The sequence below is a fragment of the Hyaena hyaena genome, unplaced genomic scaffold (genome assembly GCF_003009895.1).
Source record: "Hyaena hyaena isolate Hyena2069 unplaced genomic scaffold, ASM300989v1 scaffold_943, whole genome shotgun sequence".
Taxonomy (NCBI): Eukaryota; Metazoa; Chordata; class Mammalia; order Carnivora; family Hyaenidae; genus Hyaena; species Hyaena hyaena.
This window is the reverse complement of record NW_024081575.1, coordinates 599472-617960: the sequence shown is the minus strand read 5'-3', so window position 1 is coordinate 617960 and position 18489 is coordinate 599472. Positions and strand designations below refer to the sequence as shown.

The 18489-nt window shown below is 40.5% G+C and overlaps 1 protein-coding gene across 1 annotated transcript in view; it reads left to right on the top strand.

The window, feature by feature from the left end:
* LOC120223060 (contactin-associated protein-like 3) overlaps positions 1-18489 on the top strand; it is a 188481-nt gene that overhangs the window by 16778 nt on the left and 153214 nt on the right. Inside the window, exon 2 of the mRNA XM_039221109.1 lies at positions 14809-14919. The gene's annotated coding sequence lies outside the window, so the exon portion shown is untranslated. The remainder of the gene's footprint in view (positions 1-14808; positions 14920-18489) is intronic.

Genomic DNA, 18489 nt, shown 5'->3' with positions numbered 1-18489 from the left:
AGTGCATAAAGTAAAATATGCCAAGTGACAAGGATACAGAGATTGGAGGGGCACCTGGGTGGCTCAGTCGGTTAAGCATCCGACTTCGGCTCAGGTCATGATCTCGCAATCTATGAGTTTAAGCACCACGTTGGGCTCTGTGCTGACAGCTCAGAGCCTGGAGCCTGCTTCGGATTCTGTGTCTCCCTCTCTCTCTGCCCCTCCCTCACTCAAGTGCATATGTTCATGCCCTCTCAAAAATAAACATTAAAAAATTTAGAGATTTGAATGAATTATTTCCAGTTTTTATTTTTATGGGTTTATATTACATTGGACACTGTTATTCAGACTTTCAACTATATACAGAATATTTGCATTTTACTTGACCAAAAAGCCAATTTTAATAAATTTCTAAGTATTGTTAACGTAATAATAAAGGAAAATTTCCTAAAATGGAAAAGGAATAATGCATTTCGATTACAGAAGCCCATGTTGTGCTGAGTTAGATAAGTGGAGAACAATGGAACTTGTCAAATGAAAATAGCGGAAATGGGAAAAATAGGGAAATGTGGTCCCAGGTTCAGCCACCAAAGAGAATGATGTAAACTGATTTGCTCTAACGGAGTGAGAGCTTGTTTGCCACGGTGCAGTCATATCAGAAACAAAAGGAAGGGCAGAAATAACTGTAAGTTAGGAGGGAAAATAACTTTTACATTAGAAATTTACAGTCAAGCTATTATTAAAAACACCATAAGACATGAGTGGGGAGAATAATGAGGGAGAGTAAACTCTTACTAATATGCTTTGGGAAATAAGTAAAATTTCACCTTAGACGTTGTTCAAAATTTGAGATCAAGTATTGTGTTAAAAGTAGAAGGATGATCAGCAGAAAATGAGTTAAATGTGATATTGTGTGTGCCGTTCAATGTCATGAAACTGATTTTCCTCTTTAGGAAAAAGTCCTGTTTTCCCCTTCAGGTTTTGATATGATTGTATGTTTATTCATTCGATTGTCTTTAACCTGATATTGAGAGTATTCTTCATTAAACAAAGAAAACGTGTTTATACTTGAAAACGAGTGAGTGGGATCATTTAAGTGTGTGGAGTTTTTCATCTAATCCTCTTTTCTTGTCAAAGTTTAGTTATTTAATTTGAAAGAGAGAGTGAGCAGGGGAGGGACAGAGAGGGAGAGAGAATCCCAAGCAGGCTCTGAGCTGTCAGCACAGAGCCCGATGTGGGGCTCAAACTCACGAACCATGAGATCATGACCTGAGCCGAAGTCGGATGCTTCACCAACTGGGCCCCCCGGGCACCCTTCATCTCCTTTCCTTAGGTACTGCTGGCACAGTTCCAGTGAGAATTGTAAACATGACAATTGGCAGCACTGGGTGGATCTGGGTGGCACAATTTAATTCATGCTCATGACACCTTACTAGTATACTTATGACCCTGAGAAGTTTCAGCAAGTATTATTGGTGATAAATTACTGGGACATTTTTCTATGGGTGATTGAAATCTTGTGCTATTTCTCATATTTTAAAAGAGAGCAAAATATTGGATTTTATCATGTGTTTTTCTGTTAAAATCTGGAGTTCCCTGAGGTTAGCAGATTTGTATCTTGTATAAACTAATTTTAGGTTCTCTGGTTTTATATAATGCTTTACATGGTGCAGAGATAAGAGTCAGGTTTATAAAAGAAAAGACGGTATCTATACATGGTATAATTCAACACATGCTGTGAATTTTAAATTTCCACTTGCTGCTGAATTAAAACATTTCCCCTCCTTTTTGACATGAGTGCTATATATGGAAGGTTAGTAGAAAAACCCGCCCTCTTCGGGTAAATTTTTTAAAGAAGGTTTAGTTGCACCCTGTGAAAATAACCCCAAATAGATATATTATCTTTATAAATGTATCTAATGAGATATCTGAGACTGTAGTGCTTTATTCAGTAGTAATCTAAGTTCGATGTAGATGTACACTCACTCAACACACACGCGCACGCGTGCTTCCTAAAAATGACTGGCTTCCCACTCGTATAACAGCAGTGGCCTCTAGTTTTGAATAAACATGAACAATTAAACCAGATGATTGTTTTATGGAAATTTTTTTGGCAGAGACCCAAGTTTCCAGTGAACTGTTACTATTTAAATTTAAATAATTTCTAGGTAAACATTACATTAAACAGCCATGCTGTAATATACTAGAACCTCAGTGGATTTAAACCAGGGAATATTTAATGGTAAGTGAATTGTATTAAAACTTTAGGTATCATCTGAATTCCATACTGTGTCCAATTCCATACCAAAACCTTTCTTTTTCCTTGCTATGTGTTCTGTATACATTCTTGGGACTCTGCAAAGAAATGACTGTCCGGGGCTTTCCTGCCCCCCCCCCCCAACAAAATGGGAGAAACGGTATTTTGTGGAGGATAGTGTGCAAATGCTCGTGCTTGGGATGCATTGATGGTACTTCCTGCCACCAACTGCAAACCTCTTTTGAACAACTCCCCCTTGTTACCTCTGAGAGGAGAGAAGAAGGGAGGACGGGAGGAAGACAAGGAAGAAGCGGGGGGGGGGGGGGGCGATGGAGAGCCAAAGGCAAGTGTATCCAAATTACAAACCAAAGCTTGTGGCCAGACGTTTACCTGTAGTCACACCAGCGTTTTGAACCTCCGGTGTTGATTATTTAAAGCAAAAACATACATATTTCTTTTCTTTTAATTTTTTTAATGTTTATTCATTTTTGAGAGACAGACTGAACCCGAGCAGGGGAGGGGCAGAGAGAGAGGGAGACACAGAATGGGAAGCAGGCTCCAGGCTCCAGACTGTCAGCACAGAGTCCCACACGGGGCTCGAACTCACGAACCGTGAGATCATGACCTGAGCCGAAGTTGGACATGATCCAGATGCCCCAGGAAATACATATTTCCTTACAATGGCGTGTATTTTGTTTCTCATTCTTATAAGCAGTGAGTCCTTAGCTTGGGAATATGTTAGTTATTTTGTTTATATTGTTTTAAATTCTTTCCAGTGAAAATGCCCAAACATCAAATATTCTTTCCAAGATAGTATAGAAAGTTCTCATGTAACCCAAGTCTTGTCCTAAAAATCCAATGGCTTGCTATAATATTTATGGATCAAATATGATAGCATGTTGTTAGGATTTTTTGGTTACATTTTGGTAAGTTTGTGAAAAATTCGTGCCAACAGTTTTCAGTTGTTTTATAATCATGTAGTCTCAGGGAATTAAATAATTTTAGGGGCGCCTAAGTGGTTCAGTCAGTTGAGTGTCTGATTTGGCTCCGGTCATGATCTTGCAGTTCATGGGTTCGAGCCCTGTGTCGGGCTCTGCGCTGACAGCCCAGAGCTGGAGCCTGCTTCCAGATTCTGTGTCTGCCTCTCTCTCCCTGCCCCTCCCTTGTTTGCATGTTCTCTCTCTTTCTCTCTCTCTCTCAAAAATAAGCGTTAAAAATATTTTTAAAAATTTTGCTTCCAATTTTTAGTGGAGAAAATTGAGAAACTTTAAAAAATTTGTCCAACGTTTCAAAAGAAATCATTCCTCACTCAAGAATGCTTATCAGGTACTTGCTACAGGAAGCGGCTTCTCTAGCATCAACATTTCTAGAATGAAGCTGTATGATCTTATGACAATTACAATGTTTTGGTAACTCACGCGAGCAACGTGTGAACAGAAATATTACAAACAGCATACGTGATTGCTCTGTGACCATTTTAACAATGTAAGGATAATTTGTGGGATACCAGACTTTGCCCCTCAACGTGGATATTTCAGATGTACATGCAAGCGGTAAGTTCTCCAGTTAATGAGCTATGGATGGCGAAAATCTTTGAAGCTAACCATTTAGGACGAAATCAATACCAATATGAGCCGACAGCTTTGTTTCTCACGTGCATCTTTCCAGGCAGTAGCTTGAAGGGGTTTGAGACTTCTGAAAGTGTGTCTTCTATGCTGCCCACTTGCCAGTACTGGTTTAAATGATGCCCACAGAACAGATCACAGATGCCGGGGCCGCTCACGTGAGAACAGGTGGCCACGGGGGATGCTCTCCGTACAAGGGAGGTTTTCCTGCATGGCGGAGAGGGTGTGCCTTTCCTCCTCTAAGAACAGAGTGCGTCTGCCTTGAGGACACAGATACCATCAGTTGTATCTGAAATACCCTGGTGTGGTGGGGCTCGGGTGAAACACGCTCACTAAACCAGAATTTCTGGGGGGGGGGGGGCAGGGGGAATACCAGTTTTCTTCCTTCCTTCCTTCCTTCCTTCCTTCCTTCCTTCCTTCCTTCCTGCCTTCCTGCCTTCCTGCCTTCCTGCCTTCCTGCCTTCCTGCCTTCCTGCCTGCCTTCCTGCCTTCCTGCCTGCCTTCCTGCCTTCCTTCCTTCTTTTCTAAATGTTTATTTCTGAGAGAGAGATTTGGAGACACAGAATCTGAAGCAGGCTCCAGGATCCAAGCGGTCAGCACAGAGCCCAATGCCGGCTCGAGCTTGGGAACCTCAAGATCATGACCTGAGCTGAAGTCAGACACTTAGGTGACTGAGCCACCCAGGCACCCCAATTTTATATCTTTAGTTTTTTAAGTTTATTTATTTATTTTTGGAGAGAGAGAGAGAGAGCATGAGCGAGGGAGGGACAGAGAGAAGGGGAGAGACAGAATGCTAGGCAGGATCCACGCTGTCAGCGCAGAGCCCTATGCGGGCCTCGAACTCATGAACCATGAGATCATGACCTGAGCCCACATCAAGAGTTGGACACTCAACCGACCGAGCCCCCCAAGCGCCCCTGAAGATGCCAATTTTTAAAATGCTCCAGGCGCTTTTTTCTGGTGTTCAAGTCTGGTGACGGTTGCTTACTGATGTTTAAGGGATCAGCGGGTCCTGCCCCCTTTTGTCCAGAGTGCCTGTGTCTTTGGGAGTCCTATCAGGAAGCCACATAATTTCACATCCGAGGAAAGGTCTCGTGGGCGTCAGTGTACCAGAAGCTATTGCTCTGCCCGCTTCCCCCTGAATTATATTGCACAAAATTATACAATCTTGACACTTCAAGAGATGTTACCTTCTTCTAATGCAGGGATATTCTGTTCTTTCGATTGGTGAATTTCTTTCTGAAAAATATCAGAGTGAGGAGGATTATTGACTCTCACTGGCACGCCGTGTGTAAGCAGGAGCTGGGACGTTTCCTGAAATGAATCCTTCCCGCGCTGTCTCCACATGCTGCTGCGGACCCTTCTTCCCTCCTCGTGTGGGCCTGCGGCCCTCCTCTGTGACACACCTGCCCCATGCCCGGCACGGAAGTGCAGGCTTTCCCTCTCAGGATGAATTTGGCCACCTCAGGGTTGTAAGTCCATTGCGTGTCAGAGAAGAGCTAGGACTTAGATATGGAGATTTAAGAAAGGTTTTCTCCAACTTGTGGCCAATTTAATTCCGCACGCATTTACCAGTTGCCTGCCACGTGCCAGGCACGGCGCTAGAAGCTAAGGAAACAAAGATAAACGTTGGTTCTTTACAGCACCTGCTGACCCTATATGAGAAGCAGATGAGTCATGAAAATGGCACCAGTTGTAATTTTAGAGCCACAGTCGTCATTGGGTGCGTTTTGCTGAATATAAGTTTTCAGGGGCCTTGGTGGATAATAACTGGGATTGTTAAAACTTTGCCTTTCAAACGGCTCCAAATTCTCAACTCCTTTAGGGTGCAAAAGCAGGGAAATCTGGAGCAGTTCTCTCTCCAGAGCTGTGATCCCTCTGAGGTTTGGAACTCACACAGTGTTGCCTGCTTTTAAAACGAGGAAGGAATAGACTTGATCCTTTCGGTTGGCAGGCTGAGTGCTAGACCTAAATTTCCTAAAGAGCCTCCTTGACATAAAGCTGGAATAAAATCAGTGTGAAGATTAAGCGTTTATGTCCTTTCTCAGGCAAGTTATTTGAATCATAGCCTTTATTTGTAAGTGAATTCTAGTTGTTGATAAAAAGAAAGGCTTCGTTTTTTTAACAGACACTATTTTTTAGAGCTGATTTATGTTCACAGCAAAATTAAGCAGAAAGCACAGAGATTTCCCCTATCTCCCCTTTTCCCACACTTGCGCAGCCTCCCTCGTTATCAACAGCTGCTATGAGAGGGGTTCTTTTGTCCAAATGATGGTCCTGTGTTGGTACATCATAATCACCTTAAGTTCACCCAAGTTCAGGTTCACCCTCAGTGTATATTCTGTAGGGTTTTGCCAAATGTGTAGTGTCATATATCTCTCATTATTGTATCACACCCAATCCCCTGTGTCTACTTCCGAAACACTGGCAACTACTCATCTCTTTACACTCTCCATAATTTTGCTTTTTCCAAAATGTCCTATAGTTGAACTCAAACTGTACGTAGCCTCTTCAGATTAGCTTCTTTGACTTAGAAATATGCGCTTAAGTTTCTTTCATGTTTTTTCATGGCTTGACAGCTCATTTCCCTTTATTGGTGAAAATACCCCATTGCCTGGTTGTGGCATCCCCAAAGTTGGTTTTTTTTTTTCATCCATTCACCTACTGAAGGACATTTCATTTGCTTCCAAGTTTTGGCAATCAACGAATAAAGCTGCTATAATTGATGTGTACATGTTTTTGTGTGGACATAAGTTTTCAACTCCTTTGGGCAAAACCCAAGGAGTACAATTGTTGGGATGCGTGGTAGGAGTATATTTAGTTTCATAAGAACCTGCCAAATTGTCTTCCAGAAAAACCGCACCGTTTTGCATTCCCACCAGCAGTGGATGAGAGTTCCTGTCACTCAGCTTCCTCGCCTGCATTCCCGATGGCAGTGTCCTGGGTGTTGGCCTTTCTGATAGGCGTGTGGTGGTATCTCATCGTGTTAATTTCCATTTCCCTGAGGACATATCGTGTTGAATCTCTTGTTATATGCTTATCTCACATCTGCATATCTTCTTTGTGGAGGTGCCTGGAAGCCGTTGGCTCATTTTTTAGATGGAGGTTTTTTCTTTGTTTTTAATTGTTGAGTTTAAGAGTTCTTTTTATACTTTGGAGAACAGTTCTTTGTCAGATGTATCTTTTGCAAGTATTTTCTCCCATCTGTGGCGTGTTGTGTCATTTTCTTGACAGTGTCTTTTGCAGAGAAGAACATTTTAACCTTAGTGAAGACCAGCCTATCAATTCTTTCTTTCACAGATTGTGCCTTTGGTGTTGTATTGAAAATGTCATTGCCAAACACAGGTCATCTGGGTTTGCTCCTCTGTTATCTTTTGGGAATTTTATCGTATCGGACTTTCCAGTTAGATCTGTGATCTAGTTGAGTTAATTTTGTGAAAGGTGAGAGGTCTGTGTCTAGGTTCATGATCTTATGGGTGTCCACTTGTTCAGTCCTGCTTGTGGAAAAGACTCTCTTCTCCATTGTGTTGCCTTTTCTCCTTTTGAAGATAAGGCGGCTGTATTTTTGGGTCTGCTTCTGAGTTCTGTTCTGTTTCACTGACTGGTTTGTCAGTTCTTTTGCCAATAACACATAGTCTTGATCGCCGTAGCTTCGTAGTAAGTCTGGAAGCCAGGGGGTGTGAGTCCTCCAGCTTTAACATTGTGTTGGCTCTTCTGGGCTGTTTTTTCTCTCCACATAAACTTTAAAATCGGTTTGTTGATAGCCACAGTCTCGCAGAGATTTTGATGGAGACTGCCTTGGTCGATAGAGCAGATTGGAAGAACTGACATCCTAATAGCATTGAGTCTGCCTATCCTTGAATATGGAATCTGTCTCCATTTATTTAGATTTTTTTTCCCTTTATTTTATGCATCAGTGTTTTGTAGTTCTTCTCATGTAGATTTTGTACGTATTTTGCTAGATTTATGCCCAAGTATTTCATGATTTGGGGCAGGTGCTAATATAAATGGTGTTGTGTTTTTAATTTTAAATTCCACTTGTTCATTACTGGTATATAGGAAACCAACGTTTGTCTATTAACTTTATATCCTCTTGGCTTATTCGTTTCAGGGATTTTTTTTTTTTTTTGGTCAGTTCTTTTGGATTTTCTACCTAGATGATCGTGTCATTTGAGAACAGATTTCTTCCTTCCCTATCTGTATCCCTTTTATTTCCTCTTCTTGTTTAATTGCATTAATTGCAACTTCCAGTAGGATTTTGAAAAAGAATGGGACATCCTTGCCTTGTTCCTGATCTTCGTGGGAAATTTTTACATTTCTCACCTTCAGGTATGATTTCACAGTAGGCTTTTTGTGGATCTTCTTTTTCAAGTTGAGGAAGTTCCCCCTCTTTTCCTCGTTTAAGAGTGTTTACTCTGAATAGGTGTTGGATTTTGTCAAATATTTTTTTGTGCACCTATTTATGTGACTGTGATTTTTCTTCTTTAGTTTGTTAATGTGGTGGATTACATTAATTGCTTTTTGAATGCTAAATCAGCCTTGTTTACCTGAGATAAATTCCGCTTGTTTATGGTATATAACTTTCTTTATACATTATTGGGTTCAACTTGCTAATATTTTGTTGAGGATTTTGCATCTATGTTTATGAGAGATATTGGTCTATAGATTTATTTTCTTATAATATCATTGATTTTTGGTATTATGGTAATTCAGTTGTCATAAAATGAATGAGAAAGTATTCCCTCTGCTTCTTTCTTCTGAAAGAATTTGTAGAGAATTGATAGGGTTTCTTCCTTAAATATTTGATAGAATTTACCACTGAAGCCATTGGGACCTGGGAGTTTCTGTTTCGGAAGGTTCTTAATTATAGATTCAAATACTTTAATAGATATAGGCTTATAGAGATTGTCTTCTTATATGAATTTGGTGGATTATAGCTTGTAAGGAGTCTATATCATCTAGATTATCCAATTTGTGGGCAAAGAGTTGTCTATATTATTTCTTTATTATCCATTTAATGTCCATGGGATCCATAGTGATGTTCTTCCTTTCATTTCTGATATTGCTAACTTTTGTCTTCTCTCTTTCTGTTTTTTAAGCCAGCCTGGCTAGAATTTTTTACTGATCTTTTCAAAGAGCCAGCTTTTGGTTTTGTTGATTTTCTCCCTTGATTTCCTATTTTTGATTTTATTGATTTGTGCTCTAACAAGAAGGCTTTTTCAAAAGTGATTTCGTGTATTTGAGTTACAGATTTTCTGGAAGTTTAAAGTCAGAGCAGTAGGCAGGAAGCCCCTTTTATTAACAAACTTTTGCCCAGCTACATCTTGTCTACCATTTGGATTTCAGCATTTGGAATATACTATGTTGTAATTTAAAATTTTCTCTAAAATATGTAAGGCATTTTACAAATGCTTTGATCCTAAAAGAGGAAGCACTACCAGTATGAATTCACTCAACTGAAGGGAACATGAGGTATAATTTAATTGTAAGAACAATGATTATTTCAAATTCATACCTAATAATAGGTGCAATTAATGAGTATTAATTTGCTATATCGCACCACTAAAATTAATGGCAAATTGTTTTTGTAGTGTTACTATTTGATTTACAATAAACAGTGAATCCTTCAGTGCTGAGGAATAATTTCATAGGCAACATCTGGATCTAGATGTATTCATTCAACAGCTCTGATTCAATAGTGTGAACATAAACCAAATCTTGGAGATAATTCATGACATATATTACAATAAGAGAGGAAGCCTAGAAGTAAAAACCAAAGTGATTCACTCTGGACTCTGCTAATGGACAGGTATGCATCCTCTGCAAGTGTGAAAGTAATAAAGTAGCCAGGAACTTGGAGTAATGTGCCCTTTCTGACTTTGTTCTCACAGAAATAGAACTATATTCTATTATTGGAATGCGTAACTTATTGGAGCAGACAAGAAATCTGAAATCATCTCTGCTTCCCTCCACCTGAATTTCTAACAGGCTGGGCCTTGAGGGTCATGCAAGCAACCAGCACAGACTGGTGCAGTTGTTCAAGCTCATGGAATACCTCACTGGTATTGCCAAGTATAGACCCATGTGGTAATTGCAGGTCTGAGCACACAGCAGCACACGTTTTCAGGGGTGAGTGAGGGTAGGGGTGGGTAAAATGGGGCTGGAGGATCATGCAGGGGTCACTAGAGCATCCTGTATGCCACGCTTACAAACTTGGAATGTCCTGTAGATTCTGGGAGGTCGTTCCCTCCTGTCCACTGTGTGTGTATCGGAAGGTTGGAAACTAGCCCGGGCCCCAGAACATTGGGTCAAGTTCAGAACTGTGGTCCAAAGCAGTGAAGACATGGATTGGGAATCTGCAAGCACAAAGCTCGGGGAGGGTAGGGAGGTGGCCCTAAATATTCACAAAGTTCTCAGAGGCCTTGATGAGCCCAGGAATGGTGGCTACTGGAGTGACAGACCAGCTCCAGACCGCAGTCCTCTTGATAGAGAAAGATTCCCAGGTATCATCGGGCTCTTCTGAGTTCAGATGTTCTGCTGGTCCAGTGGCCAGGGGGCGCCGTTGTGCGCTTCTGGGCCTTGATTCAAGCTGCCCACTTGGGAAGAGCAAGTAGGGCCAGAAGTCCAGTTTTAGGGGACCTCCCTCATTCTTCTTTTCCATTCCAGGGACTAGAGTCCATTATGATATGTTAAAGTCTGAAAACCAAGCAGCCAGCAAACATGAATTTTCTGTGTTGAGGAATTGTTAATCTTGTCCAAAAGGTAATGCATCTGGGGCGCCTGGGTGGCTCATTCGGTTAAGCATCTGACTGTGGCTCAGGTCATGATCTCACAGTTTGTGACTTCAAGCCCGGCGTCAGGCTGTGTGCTGACAGCTGGAGCCTGCCTCGGATTCTGTGTCTCCCTCTCTCTCTGCCCCTCCCCTGCTCACACTCTGTCCCTCTCTCTCTCTCTCTCTCAAAAATAAATAAACATCAAAAGGTAATACATCCTGAAAAGATACTATTTATACACAATTGAGTATAGACTGAATTTGAAGTGCCAAAGAGCAGAGCACGCATATTACCGATGGGCTGTGGTTAACCCAGGGAGTCTGTCTGGAGTTGTTTTCTGTTTGCGGGGAGGGTAGATTTAAGTTGTTTAGGAGGTCAGGAGCCTTGAAGACACTCAGATCAGCTCATCCAGACTGGATATGTTCCCCGGTTGTGGGAATTTCCAGATTTCTAAGATGTCACCTGGAAAAAAAAAAAAAAAAGACATATGATTTTGAAAAACGGAAGCTAAAATGTTGTTGTATAATTTCAGTCTGAGGCTGTTCTTCTGGTAAGACAGACAATAGGCTTTTGATTAAAATGGCATTGTAGTAGGGACAACTACTGAGACCAGGTTTGAGCATTTCATAAATATGAATTTATCTGAGCAGAAGGCACACAAGGAAGTCCCTCCGACCTGAGTCATACATAAATCATGAACAATTGTGGTGTGTTTGTTTTTTTTCTCTAAAACTCGTGACAGTAGATCATCGCTTTTCCGTTAGGATCCTTAAGCTTCTCTGAAAACCCAACCTTGAGCACCTCTGAATCGCCGATGGATGAGTGCCTTTCAAAATTAAGATTATTCCATAGAATCCCTCTTATTAGTATGAGTGGTTATTATAAGGGGAATAAAATTGCTTTAGCTTCTTTAACTGTAATATTCTCTATTTTCATATGTTAATTCTCATAAGCTTATTATTTGTACTCAAGTTGCTTTCCCCCTAAGTGATGGATAGTGGTTCTTTAAACTTATTTTGTCATTTCACTTGTTAAAAACCGTAATTTGTGAATAATTCTTGTAGCTTTGAAACGTTTCAGGGATCCTCTATTTTTCTGAACAGAAGTAGTATTTATCAGATTATTCATAAGAATGATACTCATTTAGTGGTATTCAAATGATTTTAGTGATGCCAGAAAAATAAAATGAAATTGGGTCTTGACCCTTTTTTGCTCCAGGAATCTTAGTAGAAAATAGAGACATTTTGGATCGAAAACAGTAGTTCCTGGAGGTCTGGACTCCTGGGCCTTTGCCTTACATGGATGTAATTCAGTTAGAAACACGCTGATGCTTGGAAAGCACTGTCCACATCCATGGCCGCTCCTCTCCAGGCGCCTTGTGGGATGTGACCGCCTTGTTTTGGATAACACATATTGTCAAGCTTTACTGTGTTGGGGTAAATTAGAACACTGTTTTAGAAACCTCTAAGTTAGACCAATAAAGACAGTTGTCATTTTAAAATAATTGTATAAATAGTTCTTCCAAAGGAAGGATTACATCGCGAAAGCTATTACTCCTTTTATTATTATTTTTTTTTAAGACTAAGCTTCTTATGCCTTCTTTGAGGAAAGAATAGAAATTGACAATATGGTTTGGAACTTTGAACACTGGCTTCCACATATATGGGAAAATGTCCTTCTAGAACATTTAGAAGGACCTTACTAAATGTTGACTTGTTTTACCATAGTCCGAATGGCAAAAACAAATACTTTTCATCCTCATAGCCGTCCTCTTGGTGTGCGACTCCCCATCGACACTTAAATGACTCTTTGCTGTACTGCCGGGTGACTTCCAGTATGAGGCAGATAGCTTCCATTGCACAGTTGTGGGAGTTCTCTCCCTGTTGTATAATTAATTATGTGATATCCTCATTGTACAGTTGTGGGATCCCCCATTGTATAGTTGTGTGTCTATTGTATAGTTGTGGGATTCCTTACTGTGCTATGTGTGATTCCCCATTGAATAGGTGTGGGTCTCTTCATTGCATAGTTGTGTGATTCCCCATTGTATGGTTGTGTGTCTCTTCATTGTACAGTTGTGTGACTCCCTGTTGTAAAGTTATGTGATTCTCATTGAACTGATGAGAAAACTGAGGCTTAGGGAAGGGTGAGGGACACCCCAAGGGTAGGCAGCCTGGTGAATTCCAACCCCACCCAAGTCTGGCTCCAAAATCTATGGTAGTTCTCATTAGGTTTCCAACATAAGGGGAGATCATTAGTAGTGAGATGACAATGGTGTGAGTGGAGGGGGTTAACGGGGTGGCATCAGGAAAGACTCCCAGAGGAATCTGTGTGGGGGCCAAGGATGAGAAGGGAGCAGGCTTCCCAAGACAGACAGTTAATGGAAATAATCCTCTCTTGCACTCAACCTTCAAGGTAGTGGCGAGGCCCCTGGGACCTCTTTACACACAGGGAGAATAACACAGGCCTGGTCTGCTCAACATGCTGGCTCCCCTGAGAAAGTTCTAGGCTAACACTCAAATTAGCACTGTTGACTATAAACTGTAGACACGGCCCCCTCCTCTGGAATTTTTTGAAATATTAATGATGCTCTGGTAATAACTCAACAGCTTTGTGCTTCTAATACACACACCCATGTATGTGTGTATATATGATTGCAAAGAAAGCCAATTATAGTGAAATACTGATAGCAATAAATTAGAAACTATAATACAATAAGTCTCCTTAGTTATTAGCTCATTAAATAACAAAATCTGGTGGTGCGTTGAATACTGTTATCTTGAAGTAATGAGAATCGTAAACAACATTTCTAGATATCCATGACAATGGCTGCCGTAAAAATACTGTAACTTAGGATGGTAACACATGCGTGGGCGCTACTGAAAATGTTGTGGTTTGTCTATATTCGTGATTAAGGAAAGTGCTAAATTTGAGCTAGAGGTTAATGAAAATGAAGATGTAGGGGTTTTTTTCTCCTATGTGTCTTTCACAGGCTTCTTAAAACATATTTGTATCCCATGTTATGAACTGGGCTGTGATTCCTTGATTCAGTGTCTCTGAAAAACCCTCTGAGGCTTTTGATTGGACTTCTACTGAATCTTTACCTCAGTCTGGGGACAACTGATCCTTTAACAATTGTGTCTTCCTGTTGGCAATGACTGAACACTGTATTTTATGTAATGTCTTTCAATACAGTTATCATAATCCCCATAAACGTTTTGCAGTTTGGGAAGATTCGTTCTTAGATACTTTATGTGTTTTGTTATTATTTGATATTCTGGTTAATTTATTTTCTAACCCTAGATGGAATTTAAAATGAAATCAGTTTTGGGATATTGAGCTATTAAGCCAGTCAGTTACTTTTGGATTTTCTACCTGTGCAATCATGTCATCTGGAAGCGATGACAGTTCCTCCCCCCCCTCCCCCCCAATTCTGGGCTTTTAATTTTTAAATGTTCTCTGATGTACTGATAGGACTTTGAGAGCAGCATTCAACAGAAGCAGTGATGCCTATTAAAATCTTCTTTTTGATTTTAAAGGAAATTCTTCTGATAGTTCCCCATTGAGGGTCAGTGGGCTGGAACTAACTTTTAGCAGCTAGCAAGAGCCAATCATTCACTTTTCATGAATTTTGTAAGCCAGATGTTAAGATACAGCCATCATTAAAGATTAAATTATACTAAGTTACAATTAAGTAAATCATGTTAAAAACAGAGGTAAATTTTCCAAACACACCACTTAATTACTTAATTTCATGGCATCTTCCTATTCATTATCTATGCTCTTGATGTTATTTCCGTATCTTGCATCTGCATCGTGGAAATACTGTGAAATGATGTGACATGTGTGCATCTCTTTCCAGTTCCATGGTTGATGACGTCACGTTGACAGCTCTGAAGTGGCCACGTTGGGAATATTTACACCATAGAAGATGGCAAATGCTCCCAATCAGGGCTTTTATTTGCTTTAAGAGGCTATGGTGATACATTTGCTAACACACTTCTGATTAAGACTGATGTTTGCTACAGGTTCTAGCATTTTCTTAGCCTGTTAACTAAAAAAGAAAGAAGGAAGGAAAGGAGGAAGGGTGGGAGGGAAGAAGAAAGAGAGTGGGAGAAAAAGACAGAACAGCCTTGAGCAGTAGGTTAACTTGAACTTGGTATTTTCCACACAGATAGCTGTGACGCCCCGCTGGCATCCACCCTGCCCCGAGCGTCCTTCAGCAGCTCGTCGGAGCTGTCCAGCAGCCACGGCCCCGGGTTTGCAAGTCTTAATCGCAGAGATGGTGAGTCTGATGCCGTCTTGTTGCTAATCCATCATGATTCTTTCTTTCTCAGAGAGAATAATTATCGTTCTTAGTTAATATTCATTCTTACGGTTCAAAAAAGTATTTATATTGCCGTGCAGAAGCTTTTAATCTTGATGAGGTCCTAATCGTTTATTTTTGCTCTTGATTCCCTTGCTTTTGGGGATGTGTCAAGTAAGAAGTTGCTGCGGTGGAGGTCAAGGAGGTTGTTTCCTGCTTTCTCCTCTAGGGTGTTGATAGTTTCCTGTCTCACGTTCAGGTCCTTTATCCATTTTGAGTTTATTTTTGAAACAACCCACACTAAAATGAGCAAATCAGAGAACTCTAGATGCTGGCGAGGATGTGGAGAAACGGGCACCCTCCTACACTGTTGGTGGGAATGCAAACTCGTGCAGCCCCTCTGGAAAACAGTGTGGAGGTTCCTCAGGAAACTAACACTAGAACTCCCCTATGACCCAGCAATAGCACTGCTAGGAATTTACCCAAGGGATCCAGGAGTGCTGATGCATAGGGGCACATGGACCCCAATGTTCATAGCAACACTCTCAACAATAGGCAAAACATGGAAAGAGCCTAAGTGTCCATCAACGGACGAATGGATGAAGAAGATGTGGTTTATCTATACCATGGAATACTACATGGCAATGAGAAACAATGAAATCTGGCCTTGTGTAGTAACATGGATGGACCTTGAGGGTGTTATGCTTAGCAAAATAAGTCAGGCAGAGAAGGACAAATATCATATGTTTGCACGTATAGGAGGAACTTAACGGAGGACCATGGGGGAGAAGAAGGGGGGAAATGGTGGGGGAAAGGGAGAGAGGCAAACCATGAGAGACTCTTGAATACTGAGAACAAACTGAGGACTGATGGATGTGGGGGGGAGGGGGGAGATGGGCATGGAGGGGGGCACTTGTGGGGATAAGCACTGGGTGTTATATGGAAACCAACTTGACAATAAACTATTTGTAAGGAAAAAAAAGGTATTTATATTGCAGTTCAGTGAAAATGAGGAAGCAGGTTCAACATGTTTTCATTTTGCTAGCTTCCTTCTTCTTTAGTATTAATCTTTTTTGTTTGTTTTGACATCTCCCTTCCCTGTTGATTGCCAGCAAATGACCATAAAGGAGATTCAAATCAGAAGGGAATTATTGGAGGCTCTATAGTATTTTCTATTTTGTCATCCCTTTTCAGTTTTAGCACTCTGTGGATGGGTGACTAGTCAAGTACGCTTATCATGAGTAACTAAAACGACAAATGAATGAGCCAATGTCACAGGCCCAGGAGAACACTTAACAAGCACTGTCTGGCATCCATGAGATGTGACACTGCCGTGGGATCGTGATGGGGAAAAGGCTCCATCCAAACCTGGCAGGTGTCCAGGCGACAGCTCCTGCTGAAAAGAGATTCCCTTCCTATCAGTGGGAAGGGAGCTTATGGCTTACTTTTTGGAGATGCATTCATTCATTCTTGCTCCTTGAGTGTCACTGACTAAATTACTTTATCTTGTGCACGAATAATAGTTCAGTGTATAAAATAACTTAATACGCATATTTAAAATTCACACATTTTACTACTGTTTAAAGGAATAGATTAGGGGCATCTGGCTAGCTCAGTCAGAAGAGTGTGTGACTCTTGATCTTGGGGTCATGAGTTTGAACCCCACGTTGGGTATAGAGATGACCTAAGAATAAAGGGGAAGATTAATTTTTTGGTGAGAGAAGAATTCAGAAAGTGAAAATTTTAAATTAACCCTTGTAAATGTAAATTCTGAAGAAATTACTAAGGGACCGAGGTTTTTTCTCCCTTCCTTTGGTATTTCTAAGAGCGTAGTTTAAGTATAGCTTGAATTTTGTTGTGTCCTTAAAAATCAAGTATGGGAACCTAGTAAGTGACCAAATAGACTGGAAGGGCAGAGTATGGACCGAATGAAGAATTTTGGTGAGTTTAGGATGGGAGAATGTGCCCGCTGATGACCTGAGGACCACCTTCACGGCTGTTTACCATGAAGAAGCATTTCTGGTGAGAGATTTACTCCTCCAGATATTTACAAAGCATCATTTTTGATAACCTTTAGTACTCCAGTAAAAATATCTTCTCATTTGAAGCCAGATTTTAGTTAATAATTAAATGATCAGGGGAGCTTGGGTGGCTCAGTTGGTTAAGTGTCCAACTCTTGATTTTGGCTCAGGTCATGATCTCACTGTTGACAAGTTTGAGCCCCGAGTTGAGCCCTGTGCTGACGGCATAGGTGCCTGCTTGAGATTCTCTCTCTTTCTCTCTCTCTCTCTCTCTGCCCCTCCCCTGCTTGTGCTTGCATGTGTCCTTTCTCTCTCTCCCTCAAAATAAATAAATAAGCATTAAAAAATAAATGATCAAATTTACTAGTTTTGGTCTGGTGGTTACTCTAATAGCCAGCTTAACATCTAAACTTTCCAGTGGTTGCCCAAAGACTGTAAAAACTAAATAAGCACATATTTAATTAGTTTAAAGGATCCCAACGGGTCTGTATATTGTATTTCTGATTTGCGCGGACAGAATATCTTTATGATTCAGGCTTCTGTGCTGTCAGTATGGTGGCCCTGCCAAGTTTATAAACATTAGAAGGGAAATTCCTGATGTTTAAGATGAATTTATTTCTACTACATTTAATTAAAAAATTAATAACTTAGCATATGATAAGCAGCCTTTATAAAATGGTAAGCATAAAGCTTATTTATTATATTCAGGCCACTCTTCGCAAATTTAAATTAATTTTTTTAAGAGAGTGGCAATCAACTGACGAGGTCGTTGCTACTCTGATCGTATACAATGCACATTTCACTAAATATTGCTTCATTTCACCATCTGATTTCATACCCATTCCTAAAACGAGATTGAGACGCACAGTTTATCGATATTCCTTCTGAAGGATTATCTACGTATATTTTCTGTTAAAAGCCAGCATCCCTGATTCTTTACTGGCATTTCCTTCCCCTCTGTAAATGCCGGAGAACATCTTAGTTCACTTCAGTTTTGGGTATTATGATGCAAAATGTGAATTGTATGAAATGTGGATGATTATAACGATGATGATTCTTCATATATAGTAGTTTTTGCTCTTTTGAAAATTTGGTACATGCTCTGCTGCTGCAGATCTTGTTAGACCACCTGATTATATGATTAAAGTCTCCTTGGTCTATGGTACGGTACTTGGAGGTTGTAAAGAAGGTGGTCTTTCTTACCTTCTTAGTTTCTTACTTTGCATAGAAGTCATTGAGCTTTTACGAGTTATTATGAAAAATTAGAAATATCTGAAACATCATGGCTTCTGCCAGGAATTTTATATATAGCTGATCACTGCATAAGGTGGTGAGAACAGTCAGTATGTAATTTTAGATTGTAATATATATATAGGAAGGTTCAAGGGGTTCAGAAAGCCCTGAGTCCTGACTCCTATGTAACCACATGTTTTTCAGCATTTTTTGTGAGTTCCCTAATGGAAGTGCCTGTCACTCTTGAGATAATACTGAGTTAGTATCATCTCTCAACACAAGACTAAGTGCTCCT